At 41.4% G+C, this 15710-nt stretch overlaps 1 pseudogene; it reads right to left on the bottom strand.

The window, feature by feature from the left end:
• Positions 1–5473: 5473 nt before the first annotated feature.
• LOC132396479 (neurolysin, mitochondrial-like) overlaps positions 5474–15710 on the bottom strand; it is a 39148-nt pseudogene continuing 28911 nt past the window's right edge.

Below are 15710 nucleotides of genomic sequence, written 5' to 3'. Positions count from 1 at the left end.
ATCATGGAGGAGATGTTGTTGTCAATCCAGACTCACAGGTCTGCAAGGGGGGAAATCGAAGATACAGTTGCACAAGGAAGTATTGGTATGGAGGTCAAGGAATAGAAACTTATTGTTTAGCTTTGTGGAGGTTATGGTATTGAATGTCAAGGTGTAGTGGATAAAGAGCATCTTGATGTATGCATCTTTCTGTCCTGATGATCCAGGGTTGAACCAATGAGATGGCATCTGCTGTGGAGCTGTTGCTCTGGTAGGTAAATTGGAGTGAATCCAAGTTGCTTCTCAGGCAGGAGTTGATATGTTTCATCACCAGCCTCTAAAAGTTCTTCATCACTTTGAATGTAAGTGCTACTGGACAATAGCCATTGAGGCAGGTTACCACATTCTTCTTAGGCACAGGTATAATTGAAGCCCTTTTGAAGCAGCCTGGGTACATCAGACTGCCAAAGCAAGAGGTTAAAGATCTTAGTGAACACTCCAGCCAGTTGATCAGCACAGGTCTCTCGTACTTGGCCAAGTACCCTGTCTGGGCCGGATATTTCTTGTGGGTTTACCTTTCTGAAGGCCGCTTGCATGTCGGCCTCAGAAACTGAAATCACAGGATTATCGGCGGCTGTGGGAGTGTGATGGTTCCTCTATGCTTTGATTATCAAAGTGAGCATAGTCTTTGAGCTCGTCTGGAAGTAAAGCTGTGTCATTGCCTATGTCGCTTTATTTAACTGTATAAAGGCTGATAGTATTTGAGCCCTGCCGCAACTGGCGAGCGTCCTTCATTGATTTACGTTTAGTCTGGAATTGCCACTTTGCTTTCCAGAGATTATACCTGGACCTCTTGTAACTTTTTTGGTCACTGGACTTGAATGCCTCTGATCAGGCCCTCATCAGATCGCAGATCTCATAGTTTAATCCACGGTTTCTGGTTGGGGAACACTGTATGATTTTGCACAGACATGCTCATCTGCATCTGTTTTAATTAAGTCCACGGCCATGGTGTATTCATTCAGATCCACAGAAGAGTCCTGGAACACAGCCCAGCCCACTGACTTGAAGCAATCCCAGAGCCACTTCCCAGCCTCCCACAGCCACCTCTTTGTTGTTCTAATCTCTGGAGCTTTGCTCTTTGGCCTCTGCCTGTATGCCTGTAGAAGGCCAGCCAACTGATTAGATTTACCCAAATGTGGTCTGAGCACAGAACAGTAGGCATTCCTTATCTTAGTATAACAGTGATCTAGTGTGTTGGGACCTCTGGTGCTACAGGTAATATGTTGATGGCATTGAGCAGGATTCTCTTCAAGCAAGCTGGCTGATTACCTCAACTATGATTTGAAATGCATCAGGATAGACTGTTTTCTTGTTTGGAGATGACATTATGCAGTTTCTCAAGCACTTGCTTATAGTCAGCTGCTGGAAGTATGTATACCGTAGCCAGGATTATGGAGGAGAGTTCTCTAGGTGAATAGAACAGTGTCATGGTCCCTTCTGGCTATCGCCCACCTGGCTATTTACCTCAAGAATTGGGCCTCAATCACCTCATTTCATTTCCAATCATTCCCAGGTTCCATTAACTACACACACCTGCTTTCCATCAGCAAATGCAGTATAAAAACCCTGTGATCACTACAAGGAGCTGCCAGTTCGTTGGTCGACTCTGGTGTGAGTAACCTTGTTTCATGGTTCTAGGTCAGTTCTAGGTCAAGCATTGCTCCTGGATACGGACCCCACGCTCGCTACATTAATAACGCCTCCCAACTCTGCCTCCACGCCTATGTTCTGCACTTGGGTTCATTTCCACTGCCATGCCCTTGTAACAAACAGATGCCATTTGACTGTTAGGTGCTCAAAGTCTGGAGAACTTGAGTTTGACAAAACTGCCACATCAGCGCACATCACATCAGAGAGTTTATCATGAAACACACACCTCCACCTTTTGCCTTTTCTGACTCAGTAATTTGGTCCATTCTGTGAACTGAGAAGTCTTTGGGTCTGATCACCAGATTTGGCATGCTGGGAGTAAGCCATGTCTCATTTGAACATAGAACACAACAATCTCTCATTTCCCTCTGATACAACAATCTTGCTGTCAGGTCCTCAGTTTTGTTCTCCAGTGGCTGCACATTTGCTGACAAGATGCTGGGTAAGAGGGGGCCTCGTTGCTCTGCATTTCAGCCCGGCTTGTTGTCTTGCTCCCCCCACCCCCATGCCTCGCTTCTGGCCATGGCAATGAACTTTTGTCCTCTTAAAGGTGCCATACCTGCTTGCTTGAGAGTTAAGTCCAAGGAGTCCTTTATGAGATCATGAAATCTGTAGATCATTAATTTAGAAGTACGTTGTTTAAAGGGAAATTACACACTGCAGATTGCAGAGGGAGTAATTTAAAAGCGGTTTATTTAGAAGTATTGTACGTAGTCTGTGGAACGTTACTGTGGTTCACCAGCGCCATCTTAATCACTACCTTCCAAGGATTCCTTTACCTTCAGCTCCCTAATCAAATCTGGTTGATTACACAACACTCAATCTAGAGTAGCTGATCCACGAGTGATAGCAGCCACAAGCTGCTATAAAAAGCCATCTCATAGGCATTCTACAAATTCCCTCTCTTTTGGGATCCAGCATCAACCTGATTTCCCAATCAACCTGCATATTGAAATACCACATGACTCTCATAAGATTGTCCTTTTTACATGCCTTTTCTGTTTTCCATTGGTCTTTAAAGTCCACATCCTGGCTACTGTTTGGGGGCCTATGTAACTTCCATCAGGGTCTTTTTAACCCTTGTAGTTTCTTAACTTTACCTAAAAGGATTCTACATGTTTTGATCCTATGTCACTTCTTTCTAAGGATTTGATTGCATTTTTTACTCCGCCCCCTCTGCCTACCTGTCTGTCCCTTTGGTACAAAGTGTACTGTTGGACGTCAAGGTCCCAACTAAGATTTTCTTTTTGTCACGTTTCACTGACGCCTATGACATCATACCTTCCAGACTGCGCTAAATGATCATCTACCTTATTCCGTACACTGCGTACATTTAAATACAACACCTTAATTTCTGTATTCATCACCCTTTCTGATTTTTCAGAATGAGAATCAGATTTATTATCACTGGAATGTGTCGTGAAATTTGTTAGCTTAGTAGCAGCAGTTCAATGCAATACATGATATAGAAGGAAGAAAATAATAAATAAATAAATAAATAGATAGACCGATCACAGTATACGTATATTGAATAGATTAAAAATTGTGCAAAAAAAGAGGAATAACATATATTTAAAAAGTGAGGTAGTGTTCAAGGGTTCAATGTCCATTTTGGAATCGGATGGCAGAGGGGAAGAAGCTGTTCCTGAGTCACTGAGTGTGTACCTTCAGGCTTCTGTATCTCCTATATGATGGAAACACTGCAAAAAGGGCATGCCCCGGGTGCATGATACATTTCACCTAATCTTACTGACTACAATTTTACCCTATCATCTGCCTGTCCTTCCTCAGCCAGTCTCACTACGCACTGCATCGACTTATACCAGCTCCCTATCCTCAGCCCTATCACTCTGGTTCCTATTCCGCTACCAACTTCATTCATATTTTAAAAAAATTACAAGACTAAATCGTGCTATGCCTTTTCATACTTTACATTAACAGTCAATGCTTTCTATATTGTTCTATTACATTCCTGCACATCAATAGCTCTGCTGCCCCTTGGGCTGGTGTGCTACAACAATAAATTGGAAATCACCAGATCACAGTTGTGAGCAAGTTCAGTTTTAAAGAACTGTCAATGTTTCCCAGAAAACCATGGCTGATAAATAGTGAGCGTCTGTAAAGACACTTCATAGCTCTAAACTATATAAGCTTCTTTTACAAGCAGCTCCCAGTTTATTAAAGAGGGCTATTCTTGAGAACTGTACATAAGCTGATTTCACAATGAGTCAGCAACATCCATTTTCCAAATCTACTGGACCTACAATGTTTTGCTCTACATACATGAAAATGATACCTTAAAATTCTTTCATGTTATTGAATAATTATCTTAATGCTACTCACTTATACGATTACAGTGTTGAGTCATTCATGAATGCTATGAAATACTTTCAAGTTATCTCACATGTGTTCATGAATATTTTATTACTACGAGCTTGAGAAATGCTTCAAAAATGTATGGCAGAATTTGCATAAAGCTGGATTTTCAGAAATCAGGTCATTTGTAATCTAGGAAACCCCTGTTCTGTAAAGTGGAGCAAATATGATGAATTTCCAATACAGGTCTTCTTTAATGGAATTTAATAAATCATTCACAATTCCCAACCAATTATTTCACATGACAATACCAATTAATTTAAATTACATAAATTACCTATGAGTACAAAACCACGACAAGGACTCGTGTTCCACAGATCAATATGAACAATGCTCGACATTGAACCTGAAAATAACTGCAAAATAATATGGAAAAGTCCTTCTACGGGCATAGAAATACAGTCAAATTGACAATAATTCTGAATTAAGGAAATAGAAAGCATGGCATTTTCTTTAAATGCTGTGTCTTGAAGGCAAGTTTCTCACTTTGCTAGATGTGATGATTTAAAACAGTTCATAGTAGGAAACTTGCTTGCCAATGTACAAATGTTGTTACAATTAACACAATCCTACTTTGCAGATATTAAGTGAAATGTAACATTCACAACTAAACATTGTATTTTACCAAAGTGCATTATTCTGAACCTTGAAGGGTTTGTCTTTTCCCCTTCCTACTTGTAATCTAATATGTAAAATAAGGAGAAATATTTGCGCGAGATAGCTTTACTCTTACGTCCACTTCCTGCTGACATGGAGACCATTGGGAAGTATTATTTGGGGAAGAATTGCAGCCTCTTCCTGAAAAGCAACAGTGCCTTAGGGGAACTTGCAGAAAGCGACCACTTCTTCCTGTGCAAAACTACCTGGGGGGTTTATTTGAACGTCCCTTTTGGGATCTGTGTAGCGCTGGCCAGTGTTTATTGTCCAGCACTAAATGCCCTTGAGCAGGCAGGTGGTGAGGTGCCTTTTTGAACCACTGGAGTCCTGGTGAAGGTGCTCCCAGCTGGGCAAAGGCTTCCAGAATTTGGACCCAGAGATGGTGGAGGCCCGGTGGTGCACATCCAAGTCAGGGCAACATGCAGATGGGTTGGAGTGTGGTGATGGGGTGGGGTGTCCCTGACAATGGTAGTGCTGCCCTCGTGACTCAACCAAGATGGATATGTTTTAGGTGGGCAATTAAGGTCAGTACATTTTGATAATGGTACACCTTGCAGCCAGTGGTGTTGGTGGTGAAGGGAATGAATATTTAGGATAGTGGCTACATCGTACTGGATGATACTGAGCATCCTACACGGTTGAAACAGCATTGATCCAGACAGACTGTTATATCACTGATGCACTATCAATAGCTCTCGGAGATGTGAGTTAAGGTAGGCTTTTATTGGCTGGAAGAAAGCACCGTCAGCAGCAAGCGACCACCGCACAACATCCTGGAGACTGAGGAAGGAGCCGTGCCTCCAATTGCCTTCATACCGGGGTCTGTGGGAGGAGCCACAGGAGCAGTCAGCAGGGGGGCGTGTCCAGGCAGGTATATGTAGTTCACCACAATCACAATCCTTTCTTGTGTTTTATCATTGACAGAAAGGATGGGGAGATGAGGAGGTGAGTCACTTGCAAGAGGATGCTGGGCCTCTGACCTACTTAGCTTGTTCAGTTTAATTTCTGGTCGATAGCGACGCCCATGTTAGTAAATATAAGACGATACTACAACTGAATGAGAAGGCGGGAGGTTTGACTCTTTCTTTGTGGCGAATATGCCTGAATGTAGGCAGGTATAGGCAAAACTTCAACAAGGAAATCTTGGATAACCTTTAAGAAAATCATTAGATATTTTGGATTATAATTACCTATATTTATATCTCAAAGCAATCAAAGCATGCAAAAAGATGTCAGAACTTGATAATCCAGAAAGCGACATTTCCAAGCAATTGGCATCACTGCCCTGGGTATCCCATATAACATATTTTCTTTTATGTGTCACATTACTTACACCTGCTGAGAAGGTAAAGATCAAAGCCCATCACTGCCTTGTCCAAGCAATTTGTGAATAATATTTATGAAAGGTTTAAAACCATAAACTTCCAGATAGAAGAGTACTTATCAAACCTGTATTTCTGCTAATGAAGTAGGAATATTTGTAAAGACAGCACTTTTGAACTCTGTCTTTCTTAATATCATTATCATAAAATAAAATATTTATCCATTGTGAATTTATGAAATCCTTGTAGAATATATTAACTGGACTTGTAATCAATTATTAATTGCATAATAAATGTATATTCATGAGGCCACAGTTATGAATTTGTCCATGTGGAATTTCTCATGATAGATTATTTACTACTCTTATGTATGTAGTGGAGCTTAGGAGGATTAATGGCACCTAATGGCAACTCCTTTGCTTGCTTCTTCGGAAACAGCTCTATTTTTACCTTTAATATCTTTATTTTTCCCTTTCAGGGTTCTTTTAAAGACCCTGACCTGGAGTTACACGCAGGCTTCAGTTCCTTGTGGGAATGGGACCCGTTCCCGGGGTTCCACGACTGGCCACTATTCGACATGCCAAGGGTTTGGCCTGAGAGTCTCGATCGTGTTTGGAAGCCTAAGATCTCAGGGCTCTGGAGACGGGCGGAGCGAGGGTCGGTGTTAAGGCCGGAGACTCGTGTGTCATCGGGGAGGCCGGAAAGTCTTTCGCTGTGGGCCCGAAGACCCAAGGCCTTTGCGATCTTCGGACAGAGCTTGAAAAAAGCGACGATATGGACTTTTAACATCGTAAACCAGCGGGTTGTTGTTATGTCTCCCACTCGCTGTGAAAATGGGGGATACATCACTCTCCCTTGGCAGGGTTGTCGAATTTCGGACGTAATGTGAAGCCTTTGGGGTAACTTTGGTCTGTGCCTTTGCTATTGGTTAACACAGTGATGGTATTGATGCGCGTTTGTTTTTGCTGGGGGGGAGAATTGTTGCTCACCGCTGCTTACGTGCAGGGGGGGAGCTGAGGGGGTACTTCGGGGTTCTTATATTTAACTGTCGTTCATTCTTTGGGGCACTTCTCTGTTTTTGTGGATTTTGCAAAGAAAAAGCATTTCAGGATGTATGCTATATTCATTTCTCTGACATTAAATTTGACTTTTGAACCTTTGAAACACACTTGTTTCTGGTCAAGGACAGGATAAAGCACTAACATCATAGGTAAACAGGAGAAAATCTGCAGATGCTCGAAATCCAAAGCAACACACAGAAAATGCTGGCAGAACTCAGCAGGGCAGGCAGCACCTGTGGAAAAGAGTGAACAGTTGAAGTTTTGGGCCGAGACCCTTCATCAGAACTGGAAAGAAAAATGAGAAGTCCAAGTAAGAAGGTGGGGGAAGGGGAGGATGGAGTACAAGGTGGTAGGTGATATGTGAAACTGGGAGAGGGGGAGGTAGAGCTGGGAGGTTGATTGGTGAAGGAGACAGAGAAGAGTGAGTCTGAAAGGAGAGATTTGAAGACCATGGAAGAATGGGGAGGGGAGGAGCACCAGTGGGAGGTGATGGGCAGGTAAGGAGATAAGGTGAGAGAGGGATTGGGAATGGGGAATGGTGAAGAAGAGCAGGATGGGACCATTATCGGAAGTTTGAGAAATCGATGTTCACGCCATCAGGTTGAAGGCTACCCTGGCAGAATATAAGGTGTTGCTCCTGCCACATAAGTGTGGCCATAGAGGAGGCCATTGACTGACATGTCAGAATGAAAATAGGACAAAAAATTTAAATAGGTGGCTACCAGGAGATCCTGGATGGAGTGTAGGTGCTCAGTGAAGCGGTCTCCCAATCTATATTAGTCCCACCAAAATACAGGAGGTCACACCTGGAGCACTGGATACAGTAGATGACTCCAACAGAGTCTTTTGTTAACTCTTAAAAGGTTAGAGATTAGCTTTTTCTGTCGAGGGGACCTTGAAACATCAAAACACACAGTGAAGTGCATTGTTTGTGTCAACGTCCAACACAGCCTGTGATGTGCTGCGGGCACTCTGCAAGTACTCCCATACTTCTGGCAGCAACATAACACACCCACAATTTACTAACCCTGAGGTGTTTGTCTTTGGAACATGGGAGGAAACCAGATCATTCGGAGGAAACCCACGAGACATGAGGAGAATGTACAAGCTCCTTACAGACAGTGAAGGGAACTGAATTCCAATCTTACAGCATTACGCTAATCACTACACTACCGCGCCACCCCATCTTTATCCAAAATCCAACAGTTACTTATTACTTTATTTTTTTTTCTCCCAGTGTGAACAGATATACTTAAAGTCTCACAACATGGGAACAGGCTCCTCAGCCCAATGAGTTTATGCAACCATCAGCCCACCCATTTACACTAATTCTATATTAATTTCATTTCTTTTATTCTCTCCACATTCTCAACAACTCCCAAATGATTCTACTGAAATTTGCAGAGATCTAGTAACCTAAGAACCTGCACAACTGTGGGAGCTCGGGGAAAACCCAAGCACCCAGAATAAAACCACGCAGTCTTGAAAGGAGTCTTCAAAATTCAGAGAACAACACGCAAGGCCAGGACTGTACGTGACAAACCTGGTTAAATTTTCCTCCCTGTGGCGAAGCTTCTTCCAGTCAATAAAATTGATGCACCATCAATAACTCACACTGAGAAGTAAGGCGAGATATCGGCTTTTATTGACTGGAAGAAGGAACCAGGAGTGAGTGTCCATCATACTATGTCCTGGAGACTGAGGCCGAGCGTCAGGCCTCAGATCGCCTTTATACAGGGGCCTGTGGGAGGAGCCACAGGAGCAGTCAGCAGGGGGCGTGTCCAGACAGGCACATAGTTCACCACACTCCCCCTCCCCCCTGAACCAAGGCAGATATCTGATCAACCATTTCAGTTAGACCCCCCATCAGTGAATGGTGTTCACATTCATGCTGGTATTTATGTATTTATGCACATTTTATTCCACATCTGTAACTTAACCTCTAACTTCATTTTTTTAAATATATGATTCTTTGTAGATGTTCAATGTTGTTTTTTTGCTGCATGTCACGTCAACACACCACAACAATATTTGGTGAATAAAGTTGGTCCTTGATTCCCGTGAAATCTTTGTAAAGTGCATTTTTGGAACATAGTCAAGAACTGACAAGTTTAAACAAGGTGTAACAGTTTATTCCACATCTTCTTTCAACTGCAAACTGCAGCAGATGCATGATACCAGCAACGCAATTACATACACTGCAGTGAACAGTTACATTTAGAAGTTAATTCACAGATAACCATTATCAGTACATTGTGACTCCACTGTCTGTTTACCTTAATCCTGGTTCTAAAATTCAGTCTTTTCTGCAGGAAAGCCCTCTTCCTGCTCACCAACCAGTCCTTTGCTCATTTTGGTTGGGTTCACGTCCAAGCAAGTTTTTAAGCATGGCCAAGCTAATACTGTTGCACCAGGTTTGAGAATACTGTTTCTATACTTTATACCAGACTATTGAGGGGAAATGGAAAGCCTCATTAATCTCTCAGTGACCTTTTCAGAGGAGTTATTTAATATTGACAAGTACACCTTGGGCTACTCTTATTAACTCTTTTCAACAGAGGCAGATTTATGTGGGGAATATCTTTCAAAATAAATGCACCCAGGATTATACGATGTACACTCACATAATAGAAGAACAACCTGCTTATAACTTATACTGGCAAAAGAGTACCTGGTTTTAGCAAGCCACGATGTTGGCAAGGAAATGTATGCTGCTTTATTGTTGGTGAAAGAAAGAGCGCCCTTCCCATCCACTGGCAGTTATTAATAAAATCAAGATAGTAGGCTCACGCTCATGACCCCACTTGGAGTACTGTGCTCAGCTCTGGTCGCCTCACTACAGGAAGGATGTGGAAGCTATAAAAAGGGTTCAGAGGAGATATCCAAGGATGTTGTCTGGATTGGGGAGCATGCCTTATGTAAACAGGTTGAGTGAACTTGGCCTTTTCTCCTTGGAGCGACGGAGGATGAGAGGTGACCTGATAGAGGTGTATAAGATGATGAGAGGCACTGATCGTGTGGATAGTCAGAGGCTTTTTCCCAGGGCTGAAATGGTTGCCACAAGAGGGCACAGGTTTAAGGTGCTGGGGAGTAGGTACAGAGGAGATGTCAGGGGTAAGTTTTTTACACAGAGGGTGGTGAGTGTGTGGAATGGGCTGCTGGCAATGATGGTGGAGGCGGACACAATAGGGTCTTTTAAGAGACTTTTGGATAGGTACATGGAGCTTAGAAAAATAGAGGGGTGTGGGTAAGCCTAGTAATTTCTAAGGTAGGGACATGTTTGGCACAGCTTTGTGGCCCAAAGGGCCTGTATTGTGCTGTAGGTTTTCTATGTTTCTATGCTGATGAAGGGTAAATAATTAGCTGGATAATATAAAATTTCTGGTGCAAACAGTGTATCACGAGCCACAATTCTTTTACATTCGTGTAGGTGAATTGTTATTTTTGACCCAAGCATTATGATGGCGGCCAGACAGAGATGATTGCAGAAGAACATTACTCATTGTAGTGACAAACTAAAAAATAGTTTCAAATGAAATGTAATTCATTACCTCTCCTTACAGACAGGGTTGAATTTCACCATCATTTTTCAAGAAGTAGATATGCCTTGGTGTAGCTCTGCACCAAAGAATATGTTGCTTTGGAAGAAGGGCTGCATGCAATGTGAAATGAACTTCTACAGTTTATGGTGAAATCATGTACAACGTAATTCTAGATCTGAACTACTGGTGTATCTTTATATTGATAAAAGGGTGATTTACAGCGAAACAATTGCTACTTTTCATTTCTTCTGTTTCTAGCTTTCCGTCTTTTTATACATACATATGGATAATTTTACAAGACATTGACCAGAACTGTTGGACATAAATAGATTGCAAGAATCCTCAGTTTTTATTCTGAGAATGACTAATTCCTAATTGCCTCAAGTCTAACCAATTCACAGGAAGCAAGAATCATTGACTAATAAAAGTCTCCCAGGATATACAGCACAAAAACAAAAATGTTTACAATGTTTAAATGTTTAAAATTTTTAAATATGTGATTCTTAAAACAATTGACAACTTGTGGTCAAAGTATTGTATTTGGAAGTTCAGTGATAGTAAATTGTTTCTAAATGACATACAGTTTATTGGTTTCTGGAGAGTAACATCATGAAAAGAAACCTTGCACAAATTTACCTCAGGATCCATTAAATGATTATTTTTGAAGAGGCTGTGGAACATATCCTTGGAGAAAACTTCACTGCAGAGTTAGCCATTGTATTGACCATCATAGTCATCGACCAGATGATCAAAAGTTGCAGGCATATTTGACCCTGGGGAAAAAGAAATAAACAACTTTAGAAAATGTCTTATCTCTGTCAGGTTTGTAAATGTGAATGCTTGGGTTTGTCCACATGTTTATTTAACAAAACTAGCGCTACGAATGAAGAGATGTTGTGTGGGCCAATCAATACTTATTCTGGGTTAAAACATTAAGGTGAGAAATGAATGGTTTATTGGTGTATTGGTGTAAAATGTAAATATGGTGTATTGCAACATCATGGTTCCATTTTATTAATGCAGATGGGGTCAGTTGAGATACTTTGCAGATCTTTTCTTGAAACCTAAACTCAGGAAGTCATTGCCAATAGTACTTGCTAGGTGACTCACTGTGGAGAAAATTCTGTCCTTAAAGTGTATTATCGTGAATTAACGGCTTTGCCATTCTGACTATTAGGAAAGTCATAGAGAGCTGACCTTTGACATTGTCACATTGAAATGGCAGGTAAGGTGAATGAACTCAGTTACAACTGAAATGCAAAGTTACAATGGAGGATGAAAATGTGAAATGTGCTGGATAAGAGTATCAGTGGCCACTTTAGTAGGCACACCTTGGAACTCAGTGTGATCTTCTGTTACTACTTCAAGGTTCGACGTGTCGTGCATACAGAGACGCTCTTCTGCACAGCCGTGTTGTAACATGCTGCTATTTCGGTTACTGTCACCACTGTTTTCTCTAAGCTGCGTGGATACATGGCCATGCAATAACTGAAATGCTCCCACACACATAGCCTTGATTGTCACGCAGCTGGAGTTTTCTTTGACGTGATGTTTTATTATAGTGTTGCGCTATTTTCAGGCTGTGTATAAAATTCCTGTTCAGAGCAATGATCGCTCCGTGAAGCTGTAAAAAAAAATTGGAGGGTATTTTGACTGTTGTCTTACAGTTTGTCTGTTCACCGACCTCTCTCATTAACAAGCCATTTTTGTCCGCAGAACTGCCACGCACTGGAGGCCTTTTATTTTTTGTACCATTCTCTGTAAATTCTAGAGACTGTTGTGTGTGAAAATCCCGGGAGATCAGCAGTTTCTGAGATACTCAAATCATCCCGCCTGGCACCAACTATCATTCCATGGTCAAAGTCACCTTGATCACATTTTGTCCCTATTCTGATGTTTGGTCTGAACAACAACTGAACCTCTTGACCATGTCTGCATGCTTTTATGCATTGAGTTGCTGTCACATGATTGGCTGATTAGATATTTGCATTAATGAGCAGGTGTACCTAATGAAGTGGCCACTGAGTGTATGTCACCACATACTACCTTAAGATTAATTTTCTTGAAAGCATCTACAGGAAAATAAAGAAATACAATAGAATTTATGAAAAGCTATACATAAGCAAAGACTGAGAAATAATCAACGTGGGCAAAGACAAATGGTGCAAATATTAAATCAGTAATATAATACTGAGAACGTGAGTGAGTCTTTGTGAAGACACCTTGGCATTGAAGTGACTGAAGTTATCCATGCTGGTTTGGGAGCCTGATGGTTGTAAGCTGTGGTTAAGATTCTGGTAATGTGGAGTGCTCATCACGACTGGGAAAGTTAAAATCTAAACAAGAGAAGGGAGGGGTTAAAGAAAACAAAGTAATGTCTGTTGTGGGGAGACCAAGAGGGACTGAATCACACAAGTGGTGGTGTTGTTGACTCAGGGAGGATATTAAAGTCCTGATAATTGTAATCAATCTGTCTAGTGGAAATACAGATGCAAGACGATGAGCGAGAACATTGAGAAGAGCAAAAACCCACTGGAACAAGGACAGAACAAACATTTGCGATCGGAAATAAAACGGAAGATGATGGAAATGTGTACTTCGATCGGGCAGCATCTGTGGTGCGTTTAAAACTGTTAATAAAGAAGGTCGATAACATTACATCAAAATTGAATTCTGATAGAAACAATGAAGTCTGTTTTTCTGACATTTTTCCCCCAGATTTGGATGTCACTGGCAAGACCACTTTTCCCCTTCAATAATGGACATTGAGCAGGTGCTAGTGAGCAATATTCTTGAACCGTCATTGAAGATACTCTCATTGTGCAGTTGGGCAAGGAGTTGCAGAATTTCGACCAGTCACTCTGAAAGAAAAGCAATACGTTTCCAGGTCAGGATGGTAGAGAGGAACATCGTGCGGTGGTGCTTGCATGTATCTGCTGCTTTTGTCTTTCATCATGGTGGCGATAATGTGATGAAAGATACAAAAGAGAATTATTTGACTTCTTCCATGTTGGCAAAAAAATGATCTATACATGGGATGGCCTTGTATGGACCTGATTTTATTCTTAATCCAGAATTACATAAAGTTAAAGTCTGTCCCGAGCCCTTCAGGCTCATCAGACTGGTGCTTACGCTGGTTTCAGTGGCGTGAAGTGACTGAGAGTATGAGACTCCCCCCTGGATAGGACGCTGGTCTATCGCAAGTTTAGGATAACATAAACATTTGAATTTTCTGTCTTGTACCTGGTGATGCAGGTATTCTGAGAATGCCTTCACACAGTTGGGTTTACTCTTCAGCTGTGTTAGCAAATGATTTCGTACAAAATGACTGGCCAACCTTACTAAAATCAACCTGACACAAGTTTATAAGACCTGTCTGGGGATAAAAACAAGTTAGTTTTTAAACTTAGATGAAAAGGCAATTGGGGAGAGAATGGTACAAATGACATACTTTATTCATTAATTATTAGTATGGCACTTTGATGAATATTCATTGTAAATATTTAACTTACACACAAGAAAAAGCAGCAAGAACAGGCTCTCAGACTCTTCAAGCTTGCCCAGCATTCAATCTGATTGTGGCTGGTCTATGCTGGCCTCAGCAGCGACCCCCCTCCCCACTTCTGTGCCATTTCTGCATAATCTAATAATCCACATTCCACCACCAACCAGATCAGAGAATTCCAGAGATTTACCAAACTCTTAGAGAAGGAATGTCACTGACCTTTGTTATAAATGAACAACCTGTTTTTCTGCAGCTATACCCTCTTGTTCAAGACTCTCCCACTAATGAAAATATCCTAAAGTCTACAATGTCAATCCCCTTTAGACTAAGGTCATCACTCATTCTTTTAAATTGACTAGCTTCCCTTGATAGGACAACACTCTCATTCCAAGGATTAACCTGGTGAATCTAATTTGGGGTACCTCTTTTAGTCAACGGGGCCAGAACTGTTCATAATATTTCACATGAGGCCCGCCAATCCCGTTACAATAAAGGCCTAAATGACATTTCCTTCTTAAAATACTCAATGGACCTGCCTGTTAGCACTAAAACACCTGATCCCATTGTGTTTCAATCACCTTTAGTCTTCCCCCACTTAGATATTATTCTGTCTGTTCATTTCTCTTACTGAAGTATGTGACCTCACATATCCTCACATTAAACTCCAATTGATGTTCTCTTTGCTCACTCAATCGTTCAATCTATTTCTTAGTGTGGGATCACTGTATCCTTATCACAGTGTGCCCTTCTACCTACTTTTGTATCATCAGGACATTTGGAAACCTTGCATAATTTTTTTTAAATCTGTGTCATTTATAATGAACACTGTGGGCCACGAATTGCCACCAACCAGTTACCTCCTTTGTTACCTCTGCATTACACACCAGCTGTTTCAATGTCTGCCAAATGTCCTTCTACTGACCTATCTCTTACTTGTTTTACCCAGACTACCTTAGACACTTTTACTCTCATATCATTATAATTATAATATTTAAAGTGAAGACACTAGCTATGGTGTTTTTCCTCATGGAATTTATCATATTGTGGTCACTTCCCCCATAGGATCTTCATCCAACAGATTACTTCTTAGCCCTTCCTCATTGAATAACAACAAATTAAAAATAGCCCATTCTCAGTAAATCCCACAATGTACTGATCTGAAAAGCAAATCCTGACATAGAATAAATTCTTCATTTACCATACCCTATCCAGTTTGGTTCATCCAATCAATATGTAGGTTAACAACTCCCATGACAGTTGCCGTTCCCTTCAAGCATGCCCCAGATAATTCCCCATTTATGCTCTGACTTATTGAGAAGTCACATTTTGGGGGCCAAAAGACTGCTCCCACCCATATCCTCCTTTCCCTGTTGTTTATGATTTCAACCCAAATCAATTCCACATCACTATCAACTGCCTGAGTTAGCATGCTTTGGTATTTTCCTAGACGATGATATCCAGCAATAACCTATGGTGATAAAGTCCTATTTCTCAGGTAGCTGAGGCATCTATCCAGCCAAAACTTTACCAGGCTATTACCTCAGAGGCACCTGCA

The sequence above is a fragment of the Hypanus sabinus genome, chromosome 7, assembly GCF_030144855.1.
Source record: "Hypanus sabinus isolate sHypSab1 chromosome 7, sHypSab1.hap1, whole genome shotgun sequence".
Taxonomy (NCBI): Eukaryota; Metazoa; Chordata; class Chondrichthyes; order Myliobatiformes; family Dasyatidae; genus Hypanus; species Hypanus sabinus.
The sequence above is the reverse complement of the archived record's forward strand: the minus strand, read 5'-3'. Positions and strand labels throughout refer to the sequence as shown.